The sequence below is a fragment of the Neocloeon triangulifer genome, unplaced genomic scaffold (genome assembly GCF_031216515.1).
Source record: "Neocloeon triangulifer isolate White Clay Creek 2 clone unplaced genomic scaffold, ASM3121651v1 ptg000014l, whole genome shotgun sequence".
In the NCBI taxonomy this organism is placed as follows: domain Eukaryota; kingdom Metazoa; phylum Arthropoda; class Insecta; order Ephemeroptera; family Baetidae; genus Neocloeon; species Neocloeon triangulifer.
In genome coordinates this window covers 18,874,964-18,889,006 of record NW_026775556.1, presented here as the reverse complement: position 1 = coordinate 18,889,006, position 14,043 = coordinate 18,874,964, and the positions used below count along the sequence as shown (strand labels likewise).

At 36.4% G+C, this 14,043-nt stretch overlaps 1 protein-coding gene across 13 annotated transcripts in view; it reads right to left on the bottom strand.

Annotated features, from left to right (window-relative positions):
- The window catches only part of LOC132200125 (cell adhesion molecule Dscam2-like), a 137,053-nt gene that overhangs the window by 111,323 nt on the left and 11,687 nt on the right, over window positions 1–14,043 (bottom strand). The window lies entirely within an intron of this gene.

Below are 14,043 nucleotides of genomic sequence, written 5' to 3'. Positions count from 1 at the left end.
CGTCTTGACGTGCCTCTTTCCTCCCTTTCTTTCGCCAACTTTTTCCCAAACATATCCGATTCCGAAACTTCCCGCAGACTCGCTTTCGTTATTCACATGAATAAAATTTTTTGGCTGCATAATTGGATCAAGCGTGGGGCCGCGGCGGCGAGCAAACAAGTCTTTAAGAGCGAAGACTTTGAAATAGCACATCACACACAGCGCCGGTGGGAGAGTTAATAATTTTATGGCATCAACTTGTGAGTGTCGGAAGCGAGTGTGCTTTAATACTAGGGGTGAGAATTAATACCTACCCTCGCGCGGTGTCACGCAACCCAATACATTCTACATCCTGTGCTGCGCTCAGAGTGAAACGAGTCAGAAAATTAAATACCACTCTTGAAAACTTACGAGTTACAAGTAGTTCTCTCTCGTTTTGTGCGGCTTCGGCGCCGCGGATATGAAATTACTCGCTCTTTAATCGCGAACACGCAACTTTGGCGGCTGCACATTCATAACGTTATGAGCATGGAAATTGCACATTACAAAGGATCAACTAGGATATAATAATAATGACGTAACAAACAGTATTCCAGGTACAGAATTCTTAAAACTTGACTTGCAAAGCCTGTAGATTTTGATTTAATGAAAATTTATCATTCTTAACGAGAGTTAAAATTTATTTTTCAAATTATTATATTTTGAACCAAAAAGGCATCAGGACATTTGGCTTTAGTGACCATTCCTGCAAATTCTTGCATGAATATTGAAAATAAATATTACTTTTAGATATTTAAAGTTCAGAATTTTAACAATGATGCTCATTTTGATTTTGTTGATTATTTTTGCTTTTAAAAAAAGTTTAAAATAAAAATAAATGTTAAAAATTAAAAATTTTCTGTGAATACTTTTTATTATAAAATCTGAAATAATTGATAGGAAATAAGCTTGTTTTAATAAATAAAATTTAATTTAATTTTTAAAATGTCTTTTTCATAAGATTTGTATTTGTTAATAAAAATTATACTAGAAGTCTTCTATTATTGAGCCGTAAAAATGTAAAGCATCATTAACAGAGGACAAGTCAAATTTTTTAAACTTGCATTTTAATATCAAATTGTTTAAAAAAAAAAATAATAATAATAATAATCCAGAAAAATTCCTAATGCTAATTTTTTTACTAGAGCACAAATTACTTGTAATTTTCCACAAAAATACTTTTAATGATTTAAGAATTTTCTTCCCTGTTCAGTTACTTGTCAAAGTACAAATATTTTTTTATTTTTCATTATTATTTATAATTTCATCACCAAAGTGGAAAAATTGCAGGTAGCTTTTCCGTCCTCAACAGATGCATGACATCAATTCTTGTTCTATAACTATTCACAGGTGCGGTTGAACTGAGGCCTGGCAGGCAGGCAGGCTGGCAGATCGTCGCACGTGTGCAAATAAATTCAAATTACACAATGTTCAATTATTCTCTCAGCGAGTAATAATCAGCGCCGGCGCGCGCTCCCGTGGCCATGCATGTAAAATTAATTAATTCGATGCAGAGGCATAATTGGCTATGCAAAACACCTCTCGCCGGCTGCCGCAGATGTTACCCGGCTCGTATAGGTAGGACTAAATCTCCCACACCCACCGCTTGTGGCGCGAAAACAATTTGCATCCCTCAATAATTAAGAGGGGTTTGCTGTCGTCACGAGAGAAAGGAAAGGCAAAAACGTCAAACTCACAGTGAAATTTCCGATAATTTATCACAGGCCTGGCACGCAATATAAGAGGTAGAAACTTTCCCTATTGAAAATCTGCGGAGAATGCGAACCCAATACAGTGGAAGGGTTTTTTCCGCCACACAAAGAAGCCGCTCCTTTTTATTTCCTTTTTTATTTTGCAGAAAAGAAAAAAGTGGCGAGAGCAAATTCACTTCTTCTTTGAGCGTCGATACACAACGAAATGTAGTATATGAGCATCTCCCCCTCTCTCTCCTCCCTCTGCAGCTTTTTCCACACTCACTCATCTTCTTATTCAAGCGCAAGAGAGCCACGTTATATATATTATCACGCGCCCGGCAAACACACATACATTATCTCTTTGATTTGTGACGCGCACTCGCAGCCGAATCGAACTCTCTGGTATGTAAGTTAAAAAGCGAGAGATGCTCAAATCGCGTGATGGATGGGGCAGTGCGAAAAAATGACACCTTTCTGATAAACCATTCGCTTGGAAAATGTTGAAGGGACATGTTTTCTGTGAGATATTCCAAGTTTCAACTCTGCAAATATCATAAAGGACGAAGCATTCATTTAAAATTGTAATTCAACAAATGCATTAGAATTTTCAAATGTAACAAGAACATAATAATTACACTTCAACATAATTTGCAAACCACATGTTTTAATTCTCCACCAATGGTTAAAATTAAGATTAGCTTATCTTTTTTGAATATGTATTAAAATTTTGAGAATTTATTACTTATATTGTTGATTATTTGCCCAATTGTTGCATGTTATTGTTTTCATTAAATTTTTTTATTCAAAATTAAATTTAAAAAGAAAAGTTTGACAAAATTGTCTATTTTTGTTTAATAATAATTTTAAAAAAAATGGTATAATTTGCACTTTTTGATCAGTGATTTTGTACTGCCCAGTATGTATTTTAGTACATAAAACATACATTTATATTTTGGAAGTGCTTTGAAAGCGACTCGCATTAATGCTGGCCGTCTGAATCCTGCACTCTTTTCTCCACCGTCTTTTGAAACGGTGGTGCAAAAAAACCGCTCTTTCGAGTCGCCAGCAAAAGAATCCTCGCTACGCTTTCGTTCGTTCTCTCTTTCTGTGAAAAGGCCCGCGCGCCGAATCTTCTCACGTGAGGAGTGATTTATCAGACACACGCCGACGTTTTTCCCTATTGATTCGCGATTCTACGTGAAACACACGAGAAATAAAAAGCGCGGCTCGTGCTTCCTTTCGTCAAAAGTTTTCAAAAGCTGGAAAGGAGAGCAAGAAAGAGAGGCCAGCAGCCGTCAGCGGTGTGTGAGAGAAATTCAATCAAACTACTCTTATTTCCGAGCCAAACTGTCGGAATCAAATTAGGAAACGGTTTTGAAAGGTGCAGATTTGAAAAGCAGGAAAATTAACCATAACCTAATTATTGTGGGCTTGGAAAATATTAGAGATGATTATTTATTTTATTCTTAATCTTCGCATAAAAATCAGTTAAATTTAAGTTAAATTAAAGTTAAATTTTAATAGTGGAAGTAAAAAATTAAAACTATAGAATTGAATGACTTACAAAGAAAAAAAATGAAGAGGAAAAATATTTTATTTCATAACGGTAAGTTTATTTCTAAATTATCCATCTTGGCAATTTAATACTTATTTTTAATATTAATTCGGTATTAAATTGAATTTCGTTCAAGGTAATTACACTTATTTGTTTCTTATTACCTGATTGGAATAAATACTTTGAATAAATTAAAGACCATTGAAATGAAATTTACAAAAGCACAGCAGATTTTCTTGTTCTATTTATTTAATTATTTACTTCGCAAGTTTATTTTTCAAAGTAAATTCAATTTTTGCCTTTGAATTTCCATTTAATTGCGAGTTTCTCTATAAAAAAAGAGCCTGCAATAAAATTTTAATTACATTTTTCTCCTAATCCCGATTTTAGCAATCCTTCTGAATTAAAAGTCTTCCCCCTTCAATTGGAAGTACCAAGAGCATTTTGCGATTTTCACATTCAAAGTTCCAGAACGGCAGCTTTTATGAGAATTGCAAGCTCCACCGCTGCCATTAAGGGCTCATTGCTTTTCTCGTCGGTCCTTGATTCGGTTCCGGTTGATGGAGCACGCGTCAACTCAAGCGGACGCCTGGGACTCGCGCTGAGCCAAAAAAAGAGTCCGGCTGTCGTAAATAGAGCCGACCACGTTAATTTCTGCACAGGGAAAAGCAGCGGGAGGGAGTTAATATTTCAGCAGCGACCCTTTACAATATTTTAATACGGGTCGGGAGTGCGGGTCGTAAAACGGGTCGGTTTATTGCCAATATGAATGATCTCTCTCGCCAACCTTTCCGTATTTTTTATATCAAAAAACGAACGGATCCAATTTTGAGACAAGTGCAGCGCACGCTTTATTTTGCAATTGATCGGCACATGTCTGCAATATACGCGTGCGTCCTTCAGGTTATTCCATTCCTGGGCGCCACCTGCAATTTCCCACGGCCCGCAACCCAAAACACACCCAAAGCTGGCGATTTCTCTCGCTTTGTTTGCGGCTCTATATTTTATCCCGGGGGAAGTGCACAATGGGGATAAAAATACGGCCTGTTGCAGAAAACTCAAACCTGCTTTCAACCCTTTCAAAAGGCTGAAAAGCCATAAACTTGAACGGAATCAAAGCACATCCCATGCTGAATCAAAAACAAAAGATTTATTTTCCCGTTTCAGAAAAAATTATGAATTCAAATAAATTAATTCTTTTTAACCTTAAAAGCGCTTAAAAGTTTTCGTTAATTTCAGTTTTTTAAAACATGCTCAAACCGGCCTTCGATGACTTTAGTTTTTACTCATGTATATTCATTTTTTCTGTTATCAGCATTATCAATAGTAATAATATGAATTAAAATTTAAAATATAAATAAAATATAGGTAAATGTGCCAATAAATTTAAATTTAAAGATAGTACATCTGGAAGTATCCATACCATTACATTTTCATAAAAAAAAAAACATAATTTTCCATAATTCAGTCAGGGGTACTGAAAAATTCTCATAAAAAAAGAAAATTATATATTAATAAAAATAAACACTTAATTACTACTCACACCTTTTGCAACAAAAATCTGTTATTTATTTTGAATAATAAAATGACAACAATTAATTAATTTATAAAAAAATTAATGGTTAAAACATTATCGAAAATTCTAAATAAATTGTAAAATATAAATTTTTAGTTTTAATTTTATACACCTGCTTAAATCGTAGCTATTTCCTCTCTTAAGGGTGCTTTTCTTATCAGCAACCGCATGATTGTGTTTTATTTTTTAACATATTTGCAAATTTCTCTGCAATGTTTGTTGACATTTGCCGAGCTGAATAAATTATTTGGCACTTCCCCGTCGGTTCTGGGTGGAGAACGGGCGCACAAACGCTCACACACGTTTGCGGAATTTTTGTGCAAATGCACAAGTACGGGTGCTGCTTACAAATTTCCACGTTCGCGAATCCCAACAGCTCGCAGTTTATTTTGGGCAAAAAAATGGGCTCGACTGGCGCACACTTGTGCGAGAGCGAGCAAAAAATAGCCAGGTCTCTGCTGCTGGCTCGACGAGCTAGAGACATACAGAGGTGGTTGTGCGGTTTGCGATCTGAACTAGAGTGCTCTGCACACACAGCACGCATGACGCACCCTTTCTAAAGGTACGCACCGAATTTCTCTTTCTATTTCTCGAGAGCTCCGAATTTAAACTCGTTCTAATAAAAAAATGGTAAAAAATTTTATATTTCATATAGTCGTGGCTTATTTTAGTGAAGTCAAACTTTTGGTTAAGAAAAAAGTGCAGAATTCCAAAAACGCGAGTTGAATTTAATGTTTCAAGCTACTTCTTCATTCTTAAGGATGAATGTTATTTTATTAATAATGAATTAATTAAATTGTTGAAGTCGATTTTGTGAAATAATAAATTAATATAAGATTATAAACATGTACATTTTATTTCGTCAAAGATGATCAAAATTTAAATTTTTTTAAATAATTTTTTCATTTTGAACTTTTATTTTGATAAATCTATTAGAATTACAGCTCATCACAAATAATTAAATTGTTTTATTGGAACGTTTTTCTTGTTTACAGTTTCAAAATGTTTTGATAAAACAGATCAATTCCAACCTCACTTCATTTTCTTCATCAATGTTATTTGTTTTGTTTTTTCAGCCATCTGAACCGATTTATCATGATTTCTGAATAACGATTTAATTACTTTTAACGTGGCGATAAAATTTTATGGATTTTTATTCAGGAAGATTAATCTTCTGATGATCACCAATTTCCATTCGCGAAACGATCTCGCCTACTGAAGCGAACATCTGTCAGTAGTTACACAGAATCTTCCGTGCTAATTAACTTTCCTGGATCGTCGTAAAACGCAGAACTGCGACGTTGAGCTTGCAAATCGCCCAATTACCTTTCGCATTTATCGGATTGCGCTCAATTTCCTTCCAATTTAGCCAAGGTGGATCATGCGACGCAACTCATTCCCCCGCCGCACGCACGTTCGAGCAAGGAAGGGTTGTTCGCCTGCCGACTGACACCCCCGCCTAATCTGGGGTATTTCATTCTAATTGCGAAAAAGAGCTCAGCAAGTGTACCGTGTTTAATTTGCGTACGATAAATACCGACCTTGCTGGAGAGTGGAAAAGAAGTGCCTGGAGCAAAGATCGAACCGCAATTAGCCGCGTTATTTGTTCTCGTGTGTATCGATTGGAAAGTCTGCGCTGGGAAATTGCTGGTGTTATTTGCCAAGCCAGCGCCAGAAATACCACTACTTTTATTTACTCCCTCTTGGATACCGATATATACCGCCGACACTATACTTTATTATTATCCTCTCCCTCTGGTTATTGCTTTTCGGATAAAGCTTACGAGCCAATGACAATAATTTGGCCCGCGTCTCGCCCGATCAATTGAAACTTTAATGCTTGTTTTATGTATTATTTTGGAAGGGCAATCTCCACTCTTGGGGGTTTCTAAGTAAGTTCCCGGCATTGAGTGTAAATTTAGTGCCGATAGAAAATCAGAGTAAAATTTCTGAATTGTAACCGCTTGTTGTTTGTTTATTTATTCTTCCATTTAATAAACAAAACTTTAATTCATCAGCAAAATTGACGTGGATTTAATTAAGTAAATGTTTGTTAGGGAGTCAATTGGCGAGGTTCAATTATTTTATTTCACTATGTACATACATTATAAATATAAACTTTTTTAGAGTTGGGAAAAACACCTAAATAGCCTGCCTGTTTCATATAAAACTGACAAATTAATATACGATTTACCATTTTTTTTAGTTAACCATTGAGATTTTCACCAAAAATCAACTATTTCGGCCAACTCAAAAATGTTTTAACAGTATTTAAAATATAAGTTGATTTTGGAAGACGAAAATTCATATTTCAGGAAATCACCTTTTTTAAATTACTTTCTAGAAACCGTAACAATTTCCTCCAAGTGTTAAGGACTTGTTATGAAGTCCTTACATCAATGGTAGTAAAATTTCCAATCATAGTCCAACATAAGGAAATTTGGCTTTCTACATTCTATTGTTGTAAGGCTTTGGCTTATGGAATCCTTATTCTTCTTTTTGTGGTTGATGTGTTTCTAAATAAATAAATAAATAAGCTAATTTATGGCATATTGTAGGTTCATTGTATTATATTTTTCCAATAACCAAGAACCAAAAAGTAAACACTCTCAAATCTAATCCTTTAACGGAAGCTGACGAATTTTCGCCCCATCCATTTCCAACCTGTTTGAGAGTAAGCAAAGGACAAATGGTGAGTTGGCAAGTCGGAGAGAAAAACGCAACCCAGCGAGCGACGTTGAACACAAAACAGAGGACACATCAGTCTGTCTCGAGCGAGGGTCTTTATTCATGCTCACAGCAGTAGAAAATTTATTGAGTGAGCATTTATCGTCAAAGTTTCGGGATAATCTCGGGCAAAAGGGCTCGATAGCCGGTCCGCCTCTTCTCTCTCCGGACACAAAAGCCGTCGAGAGGGAGTCGTGTGTCCATTTGCTGAACACCCTCATTTTCGCCTGATATGTTAATTAAAACTCGTCTCGTGTAATCCGGCTGCGACGCAAGCTGCGCACTGAATTAATGTTCTCTCTCTACGGCCGGTTGTAAATAAAAGGTCTGACTGTTCAGCCGCCGGCAAAGGAAATAAAGTGCATTTTAAGGCGGGAAAGAGTAATTAGTTGCACGCGAGAGAAATTGAATCCAGCCCTGGAGAGCGACGCGGTGTATTTTATATAATTGCACAGACGAGTCGTCGGCGGGGATTTGCTAGATGCATCTAGTTAAATGGCACACAAGCCTTTTGCAATTAACTAGTGCTGCGGGACAGTGGAGAGGAGCTGCTGTTTGCTTTTATCTTGTATCTCTTTCTTTTCTGCTCGTTAGGAGCTCTGTGTGTTATCGTTATTGCGACCGTCTGTGCACGCGCAATTGCAACGAGCCGTTAATTAGCACCGAGTTCTGCTGCTATACACAACAAACAAGATTTCTGCACAACATAAAGGGTAGTAAAACTTTAAGCGTTCAGTGCAGTTAAATGAAAGTTATTTAAAGCTGCTTTTAATTAAAGAGTTGCATTGAATCGTTGACGCTGTTAGTTATATATTTTTTTAAACATGCTTTCTTCTGGCAGTGAGATTTCGGCCCATGTAAGGAAATAGGGAATAATTTGGAAGCGCACATTATTAAATTTTATGGAAAAAGCATTGAATCAGCTTAGATTATTTTTAAATACAGTTTCAATCAGAAAGATAGTTTAATGATTGATTTACAATTCTCCCCCCCCCCCCCCCCTTATTTTAAATAGAACTTCATTTTTCAAAAGCCAGAATTTCCATGTTTTTTTTTTTTGTTCAAAACGTATTAGTTAATTTAATAAATATTAAGAAAATTTTAGGGGCCCAAAATTGCGCATTGTTTGATTTTATAAGCTTATTGATGTTGCTTTTTGCGTTATGCAAATTTGTGCTATTTTTATCAAAACATGTTGGAAAATATTTTTAACCATCGTTTTCTTTGTCTTTATAAAGACATAACTTCTTCTTAAAAAAACAAGCTATTTTTACATGAAAATCGTTCGATTTTGCAACAGCTGTAGCAAAGTTAAGGGCGTGTATTCTACCCACTCTCCAACTTTTGTGTGTACAATCATACCCCCTCTCATCAAAGAAGTTATCGCTCTGTGACAAAGGGGTCTTTGAAGGTGTATCGACAGTAGCACGGCAATAAGCGAGTGTCACTCTCTCAACTTTCGCCGCGAGTGCGGTGAGAGCGGCTGCAAAACTTGGCCGTGTTCATGGTAATGAGGAGCGCGGTGAGGCACAAAGATTTGCAGCCCACGCGTCCCTCGTGAGACACACATATTTGCCCGGCGCCTGTAACCCTATCACAATGTCTCTCTTTGAGTTGATGACGAGCGACTCAGTTTCAAAGCTGCAGGCGCTCTACTTGCATGCGAGCCTGATTATTATTCCAAACTCAGCTGCCTCAGCGTTAAATAGACTCCCGGTTATTGTTAGCTTATAGTTAGTCCATCACTTTTGTTTGCTTTGCCCTGTGTCGCACCGGTGTGCACTGCATTTTCGCTGAATTATTCATGCGGTTTGTATTATTGTTATGCAGAATTATTCGGGTCGGCTGCAATTCCGCTTATTGACTTAATGGTTTCTTTGTTTTAGCCAAATGACAAAGTTTCAAACTTGGGTGGTGCTGTGGGATTAGAGCGCTTCTTGCTACACTTCTCAAACTAAACTAATGATTTTGAGTCTACATTATACTCGGAAATATTCATTGAGTTAATTTGATTGCAGATGAAGTTGCCCACCAAATATAAATTATGCCTAAACTTCTTAAAGACTGCAAATCCCCAAAGTTGTATATTAACGTTGAAAGACTGGAAAGTTTCTTTTCATTTAAAATTAATCTTTCTTCGATGAAAAATATAAGTAAATTAATCTTTAGGAACATGCCATTTTTTTCATGCAGTTTAAAAAAAAAATTAAATTTGCTCATAATCATGCATCATCATTCAAGCTTACTTTTCCTGTCCTTTAATAAATCATCTATATTATTAATATTAACTAATAAAATTATTAGAAAAAAGAAGGAAAATTTTACAACTTTTATTCTGTTTCATTCATTTAAGATTTTACTAATTGACGATTTGCTGATACTCTGTATCAGCTCTGCATTATAGAAGCTGCTGGTGTGTTTCTCATTTGCTTCATCAGTGGCCTCATCTATAAATTCGTCTGCTCTGCTCGATATATCTTGCTTTTCCGAGGGGGCCATCAGCCATCAGAGATAGTAATTAAATTCAGGAAGCACCGCACCGGACAGCGGGCAAATAAATATTGGAGGCCGAAGCACTAGGCCAAATTACGGGTTGCGGGTGATTTAGAGCAGCTTCATTAGCAAGCCCAAGTGCCCTCCGTCACGCACGCGCGGCCCTCGATTGCCATTGTTTTTTGCATGCGATTGTCGCCGTTTTGCGCCGCGAGTAATTACAGTAATTGCGCGGCACGTGCTCAACACGCCGTTTGGCGCTAAAAAATGCTTTTTGCTGCACGTTCGCCAAAGCAAGAGAGTGGCAGCGGAGGTGCTTTGGTCCCAAAAGACGCCTTTTTATATTCGAGAGCACCAACAATCAAGAGGGTGAGTATTTTCCTTTTTCAGAGGTAAAAAGTAGGTGTTCAGATTAAATTGCAATTTGTTAAAAATTAGGTTTTAATTAAACTTCATTCCGCAGTAAAAAGTATAACAATGGGGAGAAATTGGTGTTTTACTAATGAAAATTTTGTCTTCTAACGAAATACGATTTTGCTTTCTAAATTCACTGTGGAAATGTTTAGAATTTTTGTCAGGTAGGCGCAGTGATTTTCTTTGTGATAGATCAAAAATATTTGCAACTAAATATCATCAAATTTTAAATATTGATTTATAATGAAATAAGAAGGATGGATTGTTAGAATTAAATCAATCTAATTAAATTAATGGTTGAAATTAAAAAAAGTAGTAGATTTTCTTCAATCTTAAACTCGTTTTATATTTCTTTGTTAATTGAAGTTGCCAATTATATCATTCAATTCACTTATCGAAGTTAATCATATTTTTGTAGAAAGGTTTTATGGTCGAGAGTTCGCTTCATGATGTAGGATTTATCCCATTAGTGAGGATTTTCAAAGTCATTTCCGATTTCAGGGAAAAAAATTGAAACATTTGCAACTTAAAAGGAAACCATCAAGGAAAGCTTGAATTCAAACATCTTGAATAATTCTGTTTATTATTTCTTTATTTTCCAAATAAATTTTTAGAGCAATTAAAAAATATTATTACATAAAAATATTATTAGTATTTCATTTTATATGGGATTGCTTTTGGAATCTATTATCTCAATGAAACTCTGCCTCTGGCTCTCTCGCATATACAGTTTCAATCAGCTAAAATTTAGGACCATTGGTCGCAGCGTTTGCAGCTGGGCCACGCTTGGTTAAATGGAAAGCTGCAGGTTTTGGTGCTCAACAAACGCGATACGCGCACATTCACTTACCGTCGAATGAACGAGGAAGGCATTGTGCGTATGTGTGTTTGACTTTGGCTCTCTCTCCGGCGAGGCTTTTCCAACCCACTCAAATGCGTACATACGTATTTGGAAGTTGAAGTTTATTGTGTGCTTGGATATGTACATATGTGCCCGAGATAAACGAACATGGAGCTATCGCCGCATTCACTGGTCTTAAAAGCCGTTTTGATAATGACATTTCGGCTATGGGCGAACCTATAATCTATCTAGAGAGCAGCTACAAATCAATTACTCGGCTTGTTGACAAGTAGAGATAATTTCAATTTCCGCGTTTCTCTGCAGTTGCCGCAATAATATTGCTCAATTTCAGAGAGAAAGATAGGGTATAATGTCGTCTGACGTAAAAAAAATTTAAAAGCCGCTCGCTTTGTCCTATTATGCAAATTCCCAGAAATATTTGCGTGGCCAAAGTTGCTTTTTATTTAAACTACCACGAAATTTCATCAAGCGCCACTTGCCTGTTCTCCAAAAAAACACGGCTTACAAATTAATTGGGCGCCTCTTTTGTGCAAAAACAAATTAATCGCCTTTTGCAGACTCAAAGTAAACGATTGAAAAAATTTAATTAAACAAACGTGAGCATGTTCAAAGGACAAGTCTTTTTTTTCGTTCATTACCATGATGGATACATTTTTTCAGTTGAAAATTATTGTGCCCCGTGGAATGGAAACGAGCCCGGCGCACGTGCCTTGATTGAATGATGCCGACTCAATTTTCATTCCGGCAGTAAGTAGGCAGGTAGTTTGCTCGTCCTCGTCGTCGGAGAAAATTGTTTTCGAAACTTTTCTCCTGCTTGCAACCGACGGCGGCTTTCGCACGGAATAAGCAAAAGAGCGAGTGAGGGCAATTTGGAAACTTTCGGTCCGCATTTTGCACACAACTAACGCGCCCAATGCAAAATAACAGCAGCAGAACGACGACGAAAGTGATTTCCCTCGCAGACGTAACGCCTTTTGCTCCGAGCCATCGCTTTTTTCTGCAGATTGAATTCGCCTTGCATGCGCAAAACGCAGGAGCCGCCGTCGTTTATACAAACTCGGTAAAATGTTGCTTTCTCAGAGAAAATATAAGTTTTTCTCTTTTCAGTTGCACATGGCAAAAAATATGAAATGGAAATGCTTCTTTTTTTTAAAAAAAAAATAACGTGCTTTATTTATTCAGAGAACATAGAATGGTAGCTAAATTTATATAAAATTAACAGTGCACTCTGCTATATTTGTATAAAAAAAATTAATTGTGCCAACTCACAATTTAATTATTGATTCTTATCAGAGCACTGGACAAGTGGTGTTTGAAAATCGTAATTCTCATTTCAATACACTTTAATTTCCTCTTTGAACTGATGTTTAGAGTAGATAAAATTTAATGTTAAAATTAATTTTAATTTTCCTTTTCAACAGACCAAAACAGGACACAGAATTAAAGGTATTTAATTAAATTAATTTCCAAATGTTTTATTTAACTACAACATTAAAAATTGGCCCAAAAACACCATTTTTTATGCTTGACAATGAATTTCAGAAGTATTATTTTGTTCAAACCGGTTGAAACAATTTGTATTTTTTTTTTTTAATAAACCACAAGTTTGTTTGCTGTCAATCTCTTCCAGATTATCTTTATTCTCTCCCTCCGTTTTTCCGCTCCAATAAGGGCCTCATTAATATCAAAAACCTCTCAGTCATTCTCTGATTGCAATTTTTTCGGTTTTACAGAGGCTCCTGTTTTTTTTTATTTTCAAATATATATTTCCCGCTACACATTTACTGTCCTTGTCGAGAAGAAAACATTTGCATTATTTGCCTTTTTCAATAATAATGATTTGTGTTGCGTCTGCTCTCATTATTTCTTCTTCCGACAAAGTCAAGAGAATTTTCTCCTCCTTTTTGTGCGAAATTTATAAGAGGATTTCGTTGTCGGCTTCATCCTACTCAAGGACACATACATAAATAAATTCGCAAATTTCCCTCTAGAGCAAAAACAAATTTGCTGATTTGCAGACACATAAGTTAATTAAGTCGCCGGCCTTTGTGACGAGAGCCGGCGCATATATATTTTTTTCAAACAATAATTCATCGCAGTCGTCTCTTGATAATCCCATAAGCTGCTATTATATTTATTACGTCATATTCATGAATTCAAATTTTTCCTCGCGAGAAAGAGAAAGGTTCATATAATAATGGCATAGTGTATATTTCGTCCCACCCGCGTTGCTCCCATGAGAAATCTGGTTAAAAATTGTAGCCGGTCTGCGTTCTTTGTGCCCGTTTTCCGTGGCGCACGCGGCTGAAAGGGAGAAATAAAAAAAATATGTATAACGTTGTACATAAGGAGATCTTCCAACTTCCTCGTCGTTTCTTTCTTCCTTTCTTTTCTGTTCGGTCGCGTTTTGTTTAAGCCAACAGACGCGGATGCTTACCGGATCATTTCTTCCTGCTTTTTCTGTTCCTCTTTCCATTATGATTTTCGCTTGAGGGAGTCGAATTATATCAGATGATGTGTAATGTGCTCTTAATTGAGACTGCGCTGCTCTCTCGTCAAAGCCGTACTTAATTAATTCGCGAAACTCCCGCGGCCTGACAGACAAACATGAATTACTACTGCTCACTCAATCTCGGCCTGCCTGTCTGCGCGCATATTGTGCTTTTGTACGGATTACATTGTGTGCCTTGCGGTTTTTGCTGCC